The 15,908-nt window shown below is 43.2% G+C and overlaps 1 protein-coding gene across 2 annotated transcripts in view; it reads left to right on the top strand.

The window, feature by feature from the left end:
- Window positions 1-10,713: 10,713 nt before the first annotated feature.
- The window catches only part of LOC146796134 (GTPase IMAP family member 9-like), a 209,142-nt gene continuing 203,947 nt past the window's right edge, over window positions 10,714-15,908 (top strand). For both annotated transcript variants that reach the window (XM_085628514.1, XM_085628518.1), the window contains exon 1: window positions 10,714-10,839. The gene's annotated coding sequence lies outside the window, so the exon portion shown is untranslated. The remainder of the gene's footprint in view (window positions 10,840-15,908) is intronic.

A 15,908-nucleotide genomic window follows, 5' to 3' on the forward strand; every position in this document is an offset into this window, starting at 1 on the left:
TATACAGTTTAGAAAATTAGACACATTTCTGAATTCAGTGAGGGGTCATTTGTGTAGTTCCTTTCAAGGTTTCCTCATAGAAACTAACAGTTGAATAGAGGAAAATTGAAAATTAGTTGAAAAAACAGCTATGTGTGCCAACGTTTTCACCTGTAACTTCTTCTAATTATGACAGCTGTTTGAAAGCAATATACCGCTACATCTGCTGGACATTTTTGGTTGTGTGGATATGTAGGACTTGTAGGTTCATCAAGAACCCGACGAACCGAGAGCCAATAACTGAGCAGTGTCTTGCAATGACTTTTTATTATGTAACGGGTATATAGCAATTATTTAGGGAAAATATATACATGGAAAAATCGGTATGAAAGACACCTATGTACTTCTGAAATTGGAACAAAATATAGAGTTTAGAAACAGTAGATATTTGCACATTTCCAAAATTGTGAGTACCTATTCAAGCATGAGAATTATAGGACATTTTTCAAAGTGACTTCTTTTTTACACATTGTCTTTCATTTGGAAGGCAGAAATGCATTGAAAGTTAATAGGTAATAACAGTTTTTCTACAATTCTGTGTTACCCTAAGTCTTTCGATAAAAATGGTACCTCACTTGTGTGGGTAGGTCTAGTGCCCGCGACAGGAAACGGCTCAAAATGCTAAGTGGACACACTTTATTTTTACAGTGAAAACTGACTCTTTTTTTTGGGAAAGTGCCTAGCTGTAGATTTTGAACCATAGCTCTGCCGGCACCTAGGCAAACTAGCAAACTTATACATTTTTGAAAAATAGACACCCAGGGGAATCCAGGAAGGGGTGACTTGTCTGGCTCTCACCAACTTCTGTTATGCAGAATCTCTTGCAAACCTCAAATTTTGGCAAAAAAACACATTTTCCTTACATTTCTGTGGTGGACAGTTCTGAAATCTGCGTGGATCCACACAATTCCACCCACACCGCGTTACCCAAAGTCTTCTGAGAAAAATCATACCTCACTTGTATGGGTAGGCCTAGTGCCCGCAAAAGGAAACGGCCCAAACCGCAACATGGACACACCACATTTTCACAGTGAAAACGGACCCTTTTTTCCCAAAGTGCCTACCTGTAGATTTTGAACTCTAGCTCTGCCGGCACCTAAGGAAACCTAGCACACCTATACATTTTTGAAAAGCTAATCACCCAGGGGAATCGAGGATGGGGTGACTTATCTGGCTCTCACCAGGTTCTGACACCCAGAATCCCTTGCAAACCTCAAAAATTATAAACAAAATCACATTTTACTCACATTTCTGTGGTGGAAAGTTCTGGAATCTGCGTGGATCCACAAAATTCTACCCACCCCACATTCCCCAAAGTCTTCTGAGAAAAATGGTACCTCACTTGTGTGGGTATGCCTAGTGCCAGTGCCCACAACAAGAATTGGCCCAAACCGCAACTTGGACACACCAAATTTTCACAGTGAAAACTGACCCTTTGTTTGCAAAGTGCCTACCTGTAGATTTTGAACCCTAGCTCTGCCGGCACCTAGAGAAACCTAGAAAGCCTATACATTTTTGAAAACTTGACACTCAGGGGAATCCAGGATGGGGTGACTTGTCTGGCTCTCACCAGGTTCTGATACTCAGAATCCCTTGCAAATTGTCAAACAAATCAAATTTTCCTCATATTTTTGTGGTGGAAAGTTCTGGAATCTGCGTGGATCCACAAAATTCCCCCCAGCATTCCCCAAAGTCTTCCGAGAAAAATGGTATCTCACTTGTGTGGGTAGGCCTAGTGCCCGCGACAGGAAACGGCCCAGAAACGCAATGTGGACAGACCACATTTTCAGAGTGAAAACGAACCCTTTTTTTGCAAACTGCCTACCTGTAGATTTTGAACCCTAGCTCTGCAAGCACCTAGGGAAACCTAGCAAACCTATACACATTTGAAAACTAGACACCCACCAGAATCCAGGATGGGGTGACTTGTCTGGCTCCTACCAGGTTCTGTTACCCAGAATCCCTTGCAAACGTCAACATTTGTATTTGGCAAAAAAACACATTTTCATCACATTTCTGTGGTGAAAAGTTCTGGAATATTTGTGGATCCACAAATTCCCACACACCCCACATTCCCCAAACTCTTCCGAGAAAAATGGTACCTCACTTGCGTGGGTAGGCCTAGTGCCCGCGACAGAAAACGGCCCAGAAACGCAATGTGGACAGACCACATTTTCACAGTGAAAACTGACCCTTTTTTTGCAAAGTGCCTACCTGTAGATTTTGAACCCTAGCTCTGCTAGCACCAAGGGAAACCTAGCAAACTTATACATTTTTAAAAACTAGACACCCAGGGGAATCCAGGATGGGGTGACTTGTCTGGCTCTCACCAGGTTCTGTTACATAGATTCCCTTGCAAACCTCAAAACATGTAAAAACAAAAAACACGTTTTCCTTATATTTCTGTGGTGGAAAGTTCTGGAATCTGCGTGGATCCACAAAATTCCACCGACCCCGCATTCCCCAAAGTCTTCTGAGAAAAATGGTACCTCATTTGTGTGGGTAGGCCTAGTGCCCGCGACAGGAAACAGCCCAAAAAGCAACGTGGAAGCACCACATTTTCACAGTGCAAACGAACCTTTTTTTTCAAAGTTCCCCGGGCTCGGTGGCCATCTTGAGAAACCTACCAAACCCACACATTTCTGAAAACTAGACACCCAAGGGAGGCCAGTGAGGTATGGCTTGCGTGGGTGCCCCACAATTTTCCTACCCAGAAACCCCTGCAAACCTCAAATTTAGCTAAAAAAAATTGCTTTTTTCTCAAATTTCTGTGTGGGAAACTTATGGGATCTTCGTGGATCCACAATTTTCCTGCCACCCAGCATTCCCCCTGGTCTCCCGATAAAAATGGTACCTCACACGTGTGGGTGGGTCATGTACCCGTGACAGGAAAGAGCACAAAACGTATTGAGGAGACATCAAAATTACATATAAAAAAACAACCTGGTTTTGCAAGGGGAGTCACCTGAGTTTTTGGCCCCGGGTTCGGTGGCCATCCTAGAAAACTTCCAAACCCACACATTTCCAAAAACTAGACACCCAGGGGAGTCCAGCAAGGTATGGCTTTCATGGATCCCCCAACCTTTTCCTACCCAGTATGCCCTGCAAACCTCAAATGTAGCTGAAAAAAACACATTTTCCACATATTTTTGTGTGGAATCACCGTGCCGGCCCCAGAGCCTTCCTCTCAGTCTCCCGAGTAAAATGATACCTCACTTGTGAGTGTGGGGCAAGGGCCTTTGACTGGAAAGAGCCCAAAATATAGGGATCAAGGGTATAGCACCGAGAATTCTAAGCGCTACATTTTTTTTAAAATAAGTTTTTAGCCAATTCTGCAATGGACACCTACACAAGTGAGGTATCATTTTACTCGAGAGACTGAGGGCAACGCTGTGGGCTAGGACGTTTGTGCTGGCACGGTGATTCCACACAAAAATATGTGGATTTTGGGTTTTTTCATCTAAATTTGAGGTTTGCAGGGGATTCTGGGGAGGGAAACATTGGGGTATCCACACACGCTATACTTCATTGGACTCCCCAAGGTATCCTATTTTCAGAAACGTGTGGGTTTGATAGGTTTCCCTAGCTGGAGGCAAGCCCAAGGCCAAAAAACCAGGTGCCCCCCAAAACCAGGTAGTTTTGTTGTAGGTAATTTTGAAGTTTCCACAGTATGATTTGGGCCATTTCCTGTTGCAGCCACTATGCCTACCCACACAAGTGAGGTACCATTTTTATCGGGAGACCTTGGGAATCGCTGGGTGGTAGGAAATTTGTGTCAGCCCACTGATCGTGCAAATTTCCCACACAGAAATGTGAGAAAAAATTAATTTTTTCAACAAAACGTGAGGTTTGGAGGGGTTTCGGGGTAGGGAAATGCTGGGGGACCCACGCATGTCATACCTTGCTGGACTCCCTCGGGTGTCTAGTTTTCAGAAATGTGTGGGATTGGTGAGTTTCCCAAGATGGCTGCGGAGCCCGGGGCCCAAAACTCATGGGACCCCACTTGCAAAATCAGATTGTTTTGTGATAGGTAATTTTGATGTTACCTCTATGGGCTTTGGGCCTTTGCCTGTTGTGGGTACTTGATCCACCCACACAAGTGAGGTACCATTTTTCTTGGAAGACGTTGGGGGATGCAGGGTGGGTGGAATTTTGTGGATCCATGTAGATTCCAGAACATCATATGGCTGGGTCCAAACTGGAATGGCATGGTGAGCAAAAAAACTATGGATTTAGGCCCAGATCTCTGTACTGGGTGAATGTATGACATTGTTCTGCATTCTGTCCATCAATGGTTCTTTTTGCATTTGTCACCCCGAGTGGGACAGGTATGCCCAGACGTGGGTCCCGTGCTCCCCATGCCACTGGAGTCAAGCTATCCTGGCTATTGAGGGCTGAAATCCCGACACCGGTCCTAGGATGCTTGTTTCCAGTCCAGGGAGGACCTGGCCTGGCAGTTCGGGCTGGACTGTTCCCATTGGGTGCAGGGTCAAGACTGAATTGCATATGGTCCAAACTGGAATGGCATGGCATGGTGAGCAAAAAACGATGGGTTTAGGCCCAGATCTCTGTCCTGGGGTGAATGTATGACATTGTTCTGCATTCTGTCCATCAATTGATCTTTTTGCATTTGTCACCCCAAGTGGGACGGGTATGCCCAGACTTCGGTCCTGTGCTCCCCATGCCACTGGAGTCAAGCTATCCTGGATGATGAGGGCTGAAAGCCCAAAACTGGCCCTAGGATGCTTGTTTCCTGTCCAGGGAGGACCTGGCCGGGCAGTTCGGGCTGGACTGTTCCCATTGGGCGCAGGGTCAAGACTGATTTGCATATGGCTGGGTCCAAACTGGAATGGCATGATGAATAAAAAAAACATGGATTTATGCCCACATCTCTGTACTGGGGTGAATGTATGACATTGTTCTGCATTCTGTCCATCAATTGTTTTTGCGATTCCAGAACTTTCCACCACAGAAATGTGAGGAAAATGTTTTTTGTGGACACATTTTGAGGTTTGCAAGGGATTTTGGGTATCAGAACCTGGTGAGAGCCAGACAAGTCACCCCATCCTGGATTCCCCTGGGGGTCTAGTTTTCAAAAATGTATAGGTTTGTTAGGTTTCCCTGAGTGCCGGCAAAGCTAGGGTTCAAATCTACAGCTAGGCCCTTTGCAAAAAGGGTCCATTTTCACTGTGAAAATGTAGTGTGTCCTTGTTGCGTTTTGTGGCGTTTCCTGTTGCAGGCACTAGGCCTACCCACACAAGTGAGGTACCATTTTTCTTGGAAGACTTTGGGGAATGCGGGGTGGGTGGAATTTTGTGGCTGCACGCAGATTCCAGAACTTTCCACCACAGAAATGTGAAGAAAATGTGTTTTTTTTTAACAAATGTAGAGGTTTGCAGGGGATTCTGGGTAACAGAACCTGGTGAGAGCCAGACAAGTCACCCCATACATATAGGGTGTCTTGTTTTTAGAAATGTATAGGTTTACTAGGTTTCCCTAGGTACCGGCACAGCTAGGGCTCAAAATCTACAGCTAGGCACTTTGCAAAAAAGGTCACTTTTCACTGTGAAAAACTGGTGTGTTTACTTTGCGTTTTGGGCCGTTTCCTGTCACGGACACTAGGTCTACCCACACAAGTGAGGTACTATTTTTCTCAGATGAAATTAGGGAAATGTAGGGTGGGTGGAATGTTTTGGATTCACGCAGATTCCAGAACTTTCCATCACAAACAAGTGAGGAAAATGTGTTTTTTTAAAAAAAAGTTTAAGGTTTGCAAGGGATTCTGGGTAACCAACCTGGTGAGAGCCAGACAAGTCACCCCATCCTGTATTCTCTGGGTGTCTAGTCTTCAAAAATGTATAGGTTTGCTGGGTTTCCATAGGTTTCGGCAGAGCGAGGGTTCAAAATCTACAGCTCAGCACTTTGCAAAAAAAGGGTCAGTTTTCTTTGAGAAAATGTGGTGTGTCCACATTGTGTTTTGGGCCATTTCCTGTCGCAGGCACAAATGAGTTATCATTTTTCTCTGAAGACTTTGGGGAATGGTGGAATTTTGTGGATCCACGCAGATACAAGAACTTTCTGTCACAGAAATATGAGGAAAATGTGTTTTTAACTAAGTTTGAGGTTTGCAAAGGATTCTAGGTAACAGAACCTGGTGAGAGGCACACAGGTAACCCCATCGTCGATTTCCCTGGGTGTCTAGTTTTCAAACATGCACAGGTTTGCTAGGTTTCCATATGTGCCGGCTGCGCTAGGGCCCAAAATTCACAGGTAGGCACATTGCTAAAAAAAAGTCTGTGCCTGTGCCTACTGGGCATTCTGCAGCCCTGGGGGTGAATTGGGGGGGTTGCCCTGATATGCTCCCAAGGGGGGCAGAAAGACTGTGGCTAATCTTTAGGGGGTGGGGGCATTGGTATGCCCATTCTGGGCAGCCCCCATGCATAAAAATAGCCTGCGTAATCACTGGCACCTAAGGGGCATTTTACCCCCCCCCGCCCTCATCTGCCCCCCCGGAGGGGCAGAAAGACTGGAATTTCTATGGGGTGGGGGTATTGTCATGCCCATTTTGGGCAACCCCCACCCCTACATGAATACAAAAAAATCCCTAGTTTCTAGTGGGCTTTCTGCCCCCCAGGGGAGGCAGAAAGACTGTAATTTTTCCTCGGTGGGGGCATTGGCCTTCCCATTTAGGGCAGCCCCCACCCTAATTCAAATTGCGCCCCAAAAAAACTGGTGTCTAGTGGGCTTTCTGCTCCCAGGGGGGCAGATTGGGGAAACTGCCCCCCAGCAGAAAGGCTGTAATATTGGCGCGGCTGGTGGCATTGGCATGCTCATTTTTAGTAGCCCCCACCCTAATTAAAATTGCCAGCAAATAATCTCTGGCGTCTAGTGGGCTTTTTGCCCCCCGGGGGGACAGACAGACTAAATGTTGCCAATTCTTTTAGGGAGGAGCAAAGGCCCTTGACCAAGGGGCCGCTCCCCCCTCCCTGGTATCTAGTGGGTAGATCCCTGCTTGGGGATTGCCCTCCTGGGGCGAACCCCAAGCAGAGGGATTCCCTGTGCCATGGCATCAGACGTGCGGGAGCTATCTGACGCACATGAGCACTTATGCGTCCGACTACTTCTGATGTTTAGACATTTAAAACATTTTTAGTTCCTCATTGCAACTTTTCTCAAGACTATACTCTTATTTTTCAATAAAATACACAATGTAATACAGAGGCACTAATTCATTTCCTGTTACTTCCCAAAACATTCACCACTAACCTCTTAAACACATACCCTATAAAACATACAGTCCCTTTGATATATTTTTCTCATCACTGTGATACTCCTTTAATCAAACTCCTTTATACATCTTCATTTCTAATGTACAGTACATTTTTAAAGAATTACAAAGTTATATACATACCACTGAACTTAGTTTGTAGATTATATTGTTGTTTTAGTTCTTTCTGCATAGTTGTGACACTGTTAAGATTTGTAAAAACTAAGCACAAGAATGGTACACCACTCTCTTACAAAGCAACTCTAAAATGTCAAGCTCTTCAACTTTCCACTCTATTATCATGAGAAAAGCAGGAAATGAAATCATGTCTTTCATTTTAGACTGATGCATCTCCAGTTGTGAATGGTTAGCATCTGTTAACGCTTTCCCTTTCTTCCAAAACAAGGTTCCTGTCAGCATGTTTTCGCTATATTTTGGCGATAAACTTGGAATAATCGAGAGTCCAAACCTATATCTAGCTTCAATTTTCTTGAGTTTAAACACTGCACTACAGTTTATTACATAGTCATGAGTTGTAAATTAAAACTTGCCATTACTTACATTGTGTCATGTGTTTAAAAAAATGTTCTATCTCTTTAACACCCTCACCCCAATACCGTCTTAGCTCAGTGTACCTAGCAACCTAGTGGAATTAGTAGGTCACAAATTCACAGCACATTTTCGAAGAAACATGCTACTTCCAAATGAGATACAGCAGGTGTTGTTTACTCCACAGATTCAAGAGCATATCAATATCTGTATTACATTTATTTTTCTAAACAACAGCCAATAATAAGACTTCTTACTAAGGCATCCAACACACTACCTAATTTTATTTACTTTCATGCTGACAGCATCCAATGAAATACATCTTTAAAAAAAGACTCCTCCATTTTAACTGCTTTTTATTTGGATAACTACCATATTTAGTTCCAATCTTCTCCTAACTGCTGTTTTGCCTTCACTTCAAAATGCTTGGAGCATGGATTGTGGCCCACAGCTATATGTATTGGGCTAAAGAGGCTGCAAAAAAGAGTGGTATTGACAGAGACTTAGGTTTGCCAAATGTGCAGATTACTTGGTTTGGACCGAGAGGGTTAAAGGTTCCTCAGTTGCTGGCTTTGGTTAAATCCTTTAGGGATTCCCTAGCTCCTCGCTGCATGATTGTGCACTGTGGTGGCAACGGCCTAGGCACATTGACTGGAGTAGGGCTGGAAATCCTAATGAAAGAAGCCTTTGTAGATCTGATGTCGCTTTTCCCACACACTGTCTCGGTGTACACTAATATATGCCAAAGAGAGAAATGGAAGTGGTCAAATCAGTTCTGTCCACAGATTGGCAAAGCCAGCGAACATGTTAACAAAACTGTGTCTGCATTCCTCAGAGAACATCATATGGGCTGTATCTATAACAACATTCTGCATTTTGACATGCATTGAATTTATAGAAATGATGGAGTGCACTTTAGCAGATGAAGGCAACAAGGTGTTTCTAACTAACCTGAAACTCTGCCTCTGCTCTTATGTGTAGCAGCCATATACACACAACCAATGCAATGGCTCTTGTCAGAGCCACCCTAGTATCTGAAATATTGTGAAGTTTTTTCTAGAGCTTTTTTTCCTTTAGTTTTTGGGGATCTTCGCGATGGCATTGCGATTCCTACAAGCACGTTGCGAGAACAGAAAACAAAAGCAGACATTTAATGTCCAACAACTCATCTAACAATAATATATAGAGAAATCCATTCTGAAAATTTCACTACACCTATTACTATATACCTACTTCTTTCAAAGCATGTTTAAAGCCACATTTTTGTACTAAGTTTCTTTTAAAACCATCTTTCAGACCTATTTTCAGTTTTTACTGTTATTCAGGGCATCACAATTACATTGTTAACTGCAACTTCCTGCCTTTTCAATAAAGTGAAAACACATACATGCACACACATTGCAGTATTCTACACACTAGAGGTTTATAACTGTACACTTCAAACTCATGTTTTTTAAATGTATTTGTAGAACAACCATCTCTAATACGTATTTTTCATTTTTGAGGTTACTCCGGAGATTACAATAACATCGCTCATCGCGACATACATGCACACACTTTACAGTATTTAACACACTAGAGGTTTTTAACTGTACACTTCAAACTCATATTTTTCTTGTGTATTTCGAGAACAACCATCTCTAAAACGTATTTTTCATTTTCGAGGTGACTCCGGAGATCGTGATGACGTCGCTCATCGCGATCCCTGCAGTTACATCGCGAAAGCGGAAAGCAAAAGCAGGATTTCAATAGCCACCACCACATAAAAAAATTATAACTATACAATTAATTCTAACCATCACAGTCGATAACTCAATAAATTAATAACTCTATAAAAACCAAAATTCGCGATGACGTTGTTAGTTATGATGTCCACGCGACAGTACACAGGGGGTCGCTCTAGCGGTCGTGGTGTCGTCGCGAATATCGCATACGATCTAAAAAATAAACACCCAAACTTTCCCAATCAATAGTACCCACCGAGACACTTTTTTGGCAAAATTTCATGCAGATCGGTCAAACGATGCCCAAGTTATAGCCAAGTTAAAAAATGCTTTTCCAATGGAAACTAGGTCCTAACTATAACTACTGACCGGCGACTGCCAGTAGGTAATATATATACATTTATAAATTTTAGCTAACGGCCTGCCTTTTTGTCCACCTGCATTAAGACATTTGTAGCTTTTGGCTACAGAGTCGAAATACTCATTATGAAGTGATCTGTTTGAGCTCTGTAAATGCCTATAACATAACATATCATAATCTGAAGAGAGTTTTGACGCATTCAGCAACATTAGTGTAAATACTGATGTTGCATTCCACAATTTGCCAGTGACTGTGATTATTCCAATTCTAATAAGAAGTATATCTGAAAATTCGTACTCTCATTTTTGTGGAAGAGTAAAAGAAGTATTGTCTAAGCAGCTGCTAACTAGCTTTTTGAGCAGGGGCAATACGTTTGCTGCTCACCAAGGAGAGCCTTTGTATAACTGCACAGTGCACCTTTGCAATGACTCCCTAGTGCAAATATTATAACCTGCACGTCGAAGTAAATCTTTCACTCCAGGTTCAAGCCTAAATACAGACCACTACATAAACATTGTTCATTGAAATGCGACACCTGTTTTGTGTCTCAATAAAGACTCTCTAGATGATACATTAAGTGGAATGTTCGCGGTATTATAGATAAACACCCTTTGTATTGGCAACCAAAGTGGCTCTCAGTAAGCTCTCCATTCTGGTTTAAGGACACAGCTTTGTTGCTGGGGAGTTAACCTACCGCTCGTCAATTTGACGAAGGTTTTTTTTTTCAAGGCAGCGGGTTAATTAGTCCATCATCAGTTTCGCTCTCAGCGTCTCGTCTCGAGAGCAGAGCTGCACAACAGTGCCGGAGCACTCAGAGACCGTAGTACTCGAGTCTTTATTTTGTATTAGCCCCACAGGCTCAGCGCGCTGAATTCTGTCTGGATTCTTTCTCGATCTGGGTGAGTAATGACATTAACTATGTTTAACAGCGACTTGACTATAATGTTACTACAGCTGGCCTCGTAGGATGCTGCTGTTGGCTGACCTGTACAGATTTGAGATCAGTGAAGTCAGGGCTATGTCTGAAAAGAGATTTCCTGTTACACATTCCCATTTGGAATGATAAGAGAGAAAGCCCCGCGGATTGTGATAACACCACCATTAAGTGCAGTGTCATTTCTGCACAGTGTGTGACACTCATACAGTAAGCATTCAGTTTAAAAGCCAGACCACCGTTCTGGAAATGAGAAAACGTCACTACAGCAAGCGACAATTAAGGTTGACGACCGAAAGGGTTTGAATCTTTAGAAGCAGAGTCAACAGAGGCAGGGTCATGAGGAACCGAGCTACTGGTTACCCTATGTATTTTTTTTTACAAATTTTGCACAAAAATGATGAAGTGAAGCTGCTTTGGTATACTTAATTGGTCTCAAACAGATTGGATTCTAAGCTATTTTAGGGGGTTATGTCACATGCTTCAGAGACATATGTAAATCAAGCAAGTTTCAGGCCATAATACTGGTAAGTTAATTATGGTAGTTAATGACTATCCTTCTCCCATCTGTGCTGCTGCTAGTGAAAAACAACATAAAATATCTAATTATCTAAGTCACTTTAAAAACATACCATTATTAAGCACCCCTGAACGCTCAAGCTTAGGCAGCTGGATAAAAAAAACAAAGAAACCATAGCTGTGGATTGCAAGCACTTTTTTTGTGACAGCACATAACTTCTGTCCAATCAAAGAATGTACTTATGACTCTCAAAAGGTTGGTGAAGTCAAAGCCCCTCTTTTGTGATGCTGACATAATTATCTGGTGACTGCTGCGTTGTCAAACCAGACCATAAAAATAAGAGGGGCTAATTAGCATATTTACTGATGTCTTGCAGTGAACTTGACACCACACCCCTGTAATATTGCTTATGTAAAAGGGACTAGGCTACATTACAGTCAATGTTGAAATGCTATATTTACAGTCAATGTTGAGATGCTATATATATATATATATATATATATATATATATATATATATATATATATATATAGCTTCCCAACTCACTTGTTTTTCAACAGAGTCAAGCACTCACAGGAGGGGTTACGTATCGGTTCTTCTTTAATTTAGCAGATGAATCGAACAGCAAGACAGACGCGTTTCAGAGTTTCCTTCATCAGTGTCTCATTTCAAAAGCCGCGCGCAAACGTTAAATACATTCACGTCATGCTCATTACAACAAAATCGATGACGGCAGCACAGCCCTCTCTATTACATTTCAATGGGGTGGCCACCTTTGAATGGTGTAATCATGACACCGAGTTGGTTAAATACATTTAAAACCTTTCCAAATACGGTCACAGACAGCAGACAGTTAATATAATATAGATATCAAGACCTAATATATCTGTAATCCTATATAGGATATGGGGGTATATATATATATTATCTACTGGCGGTCGCCAGTAGATAGTTATAGTTAGGACCGTGTTTCCATAGGAAATCTGAAAATTCTATTTGGAATAACTTTGGCGCCGATTGACGAATCCTCGCGAATTTTTCAAAATAGGTGGGGCGCTCCGCTCCGCTCCTACCCTGAAAGTCTCGGGGGGATTTGTCAAGCGGGGGCTGAGAAAAAAGGGGGGTCCCAAAACACGTTTTCCCCATGCATTTTTCCATAGGGACCTTTAGTCCAAGGTACAGCCCGAACGGCTGAACAGAATTACTTGAAATTTGCCAGAGAGGTAGTCCTCAGGTCAGGGATGTGCCTTTTGCATATCTGGAGTCAATCTGTTCAGTAGTTCCTGAGAAAATTGCAGTTAAAAGTACATATATATCTATAGGCGCGCACCGTGCGTGCACGGTGCGCGGACGGTGACGTGCGCGAGCGCAATTCTGATTGGTTGTTAGATGTCAGTAAATATTCGAATCAGTCGAAATCAGGAAGTGTCGGCCACCATTTTGTCTCTCGCAGTCTGAGGCAGTGAAAAACAAAGGTGCAGAACGTGAAAAGGGGGCAGGGTGGACAGTTCCTGACCCCCTAGCATTTGTCAGAGGGTCACTGAAGGACCCCCAAGGGTGAAAAAACCATTTATTTTTTTTTTGAAAAAGCACGGGGTGCGCGCACCGTGTGCGCACGGCACGATCAACGCATCGTGGGCGCTCGCTGCGCGAAGCGCACCGAGTGCCCACAGCGTGCGCACGGTGAAAAACCTGAAAAAAAAAATATTAATCAATACATAACGTAGCATTTAAAAAACCGTACAAATTCACTTGAAAAACCATAGGTTTCACACACGTTATAGTTAGGAATTAGCATTTAAAAAACCTTGCAAATTCATTTAAAAAACCATAGGTTTCACACATGTTATAGTTAGCTGGACATTTCCCTCGTAAAAAACCAATGAAATTCCCCCGTTATAGTTAGTGCAGGCAACTATAACTCACGTGACCGCAATCCTCTGCTGATGACGTCAGATATTACATCACTGATTACATATGTGTCTTTCTGAAAAATAAATATTTGTAATATATGTATAGCTAAAGATTAATGGAAGAAGACATGGGTAAATAGGTGTCTAAATACAGTGATGTAATATCTGACGTCATCAGCAGAGGATTGCGGTTGCGTGAGTTATAGTTGCCTGCACTAACTATAACGGGGGAATTTCATTGGTTTTTTACGAGGGAAATGTCCAGCTAACTATAACATGTGTGAAACCAATGGTTTTTTAAGTGAATATATATATATTTAAATATATTTTTTTCATAAAAATAAAATCAAAGGTTACAGAGACATTATAGTTAGGCAGATCTTTCACTCAAACAAAACCAGAGAAATTCTGTAGGTATAGTTAGCTGAGCTAACTATTACTTACACTCTCACAATGCTCTGCCTATGACCTCACATATTAAATCACGCATGACATAGTCAGGTGACAACACTAATGACATCACTGATGATATTAGCACCGTGATGTCCCTTGGGATAAATGCTGCGCTCTACAAATACAAATACATCCCAAATGACATCACTGATGACATCATCCAGTGACTGTCAGTGTTTTAAAAATGTTTATGTGTTAAATATATATACTAAAGTGTATTGATGAATCAGTGGGTGTAAGAGTGCCTGTATGGATGATTCAGTGGATGTGTGACTGACTGTATAAGTGAGTGATTAGGTGTCTCAGTGATGTATGGGTGAGTGACTAGGTTTTGAGAATGTCTGTATCAGTCTGTCAGATGGTGTCTAAGTGGCTGTATGGGTTGGTGAGTGGGTACATGAGTGGCTGTATGGGTGATGGTGATTGATTGGGTGTCTGAGTACCTGTATGGCTCTCTGAGTGCCTGTGTGGCTGGGTGAGAGGGTGTGTGACTGCCTGCATGGATGAGTGAGAGAGTAAGTGACTGTATGGGTGAGTGTGTATGCAAGTGAGGGGCTGCATAGGTGACTGAGTGTGCATATGGCTGTATCAGTGTGTGAATGGAGGTGTCAGTGGTATATGGGTGAGTAACTGGATATGAGAAAGGTAGTATAGGTGAGTGTTGGAGTATATGAGTGGCTGTATATGTGAGTGAGGGATTGTGATTGTGGCTGTATTGGTGAGTGTGTGCTTGTCAGTGACTGTAAAGGGAGTAAGTATGTGTTAGTGTAGTATGAATAAGTGAGTAGGTATGTGTATAACTGTATAAGTGAATACATTGCTGTGTGATTGACTGTCTGTGTGAGTGAGTAGGTGTGTGAGTAGCTCCATGAGTGATCGACAGTGGTGAGTGGCTTTATGGGTGTATGAGTGGATATTTCAGTGGCTGCATTAGTGAGTGAGTTGGTGTATAGGTGGCTGTATAGGTGACTAAGTGGATGTGTATGTAGAACTATGAATTAGTGAATGGGTGTGTATGTACTGGTATGGGTGTGTCAATGGTTTTGAGAATGGTAATGTGGAAGTTGAAGTGGGTGTATGAAAGGGTATATGGGGTATGAGTGGGTCCCATGATGCACATTTGCAGAGTAGGCCTAACGGCTAGGGCGGTCGACCTCGAATCTGGGTAACTGGGTTCGAGTCTCGGCAATGACGCTGAACATCCTGTGATTCTGGGCAAATCACTTAATCTCCCCGTGCCTAAAAAAAATAATGAATGCATCCTCATGTAACGCAACTGCTGCTATGTAAAGCGCTCTGATACCCGATACCTTCGGGTCAAGTTTGCGCTATATATAACTCTGTAAAAAAAAAAAAGGGGGCATGTCTCAAACCACATCTCTGCCATCCCACTGTGTGGAGCTTACTGGAGATAACGGGAGTCCTTGTCGACCGCTAAAGACACTCAGCAGCCAAGGGGACTTCACCCCCCAGCAGCGGGCCAGGAGGGGTGTTTGCAGAGTGGTGGAGAAAGGGGGCAGGGCTTTCGGAGAGTTACTTGTATTTTTTTTACTTTCATTTGTTGAAATTTTTTTATGAAGGGGGCCCGCATTGTCCCCTTCCCTGGACCATTTTGGGCCTGGGGACCCCATACCCCGGGGCCTGACCCTTTTTCTTGATTTTGTTTGTAATTGAAACAGAGGGGGTGTGCGTGGCTCTCCTCCCCGGCTGGTTTTAGCCCTGGGGACCACATTTCCTGGCCTTTTTATATTTTTTAATAGTGAGACAGAAGGGGGGGCCCTCCCTCCCGTGCCCAGGACATTTTCAGCCAAGGAGCCTGCCCCCTTTTTTAAAAAAAAAAGTAGGTGGGCCATGTGGCCCCCCTCCAAATGCCAATTTTGTCCCTGCAGACCCAATCCACCAGGACCAGGCCTTTATACTTTTTTATTTTTAAAGGGGAGGGGCCGTGCAGCCTTAACCTATATATTTTTTTAATAGGTAGGGGGTCCCGCATGGCCCCCCTCCCTGTGCCAACTTTGGCCCTGCGATACCATCACCGGGGCCTGGCCTCTTAGGAGGGGACCACGAGTGCCTGGAGGCACTCGTGGTCCCTGCTGGCCCCCCGCCTCCTGCGGGAGATGGCATTGCTTTTTACACCCAGGGAGCTCT

This window comes from Triturus cristatus, chromosome 10, assembly GCF_964204655.1.
Source record: "Triturus cristatus chromosome 10, aTriCri1.1, whole genome shotgun sequence".
Taxonomy (NCBI): Eukaryota; Metazoa; Chordata; class Amphibia; order Caudata; family Salamandridae; genus Triturus; species Triturus cristatus.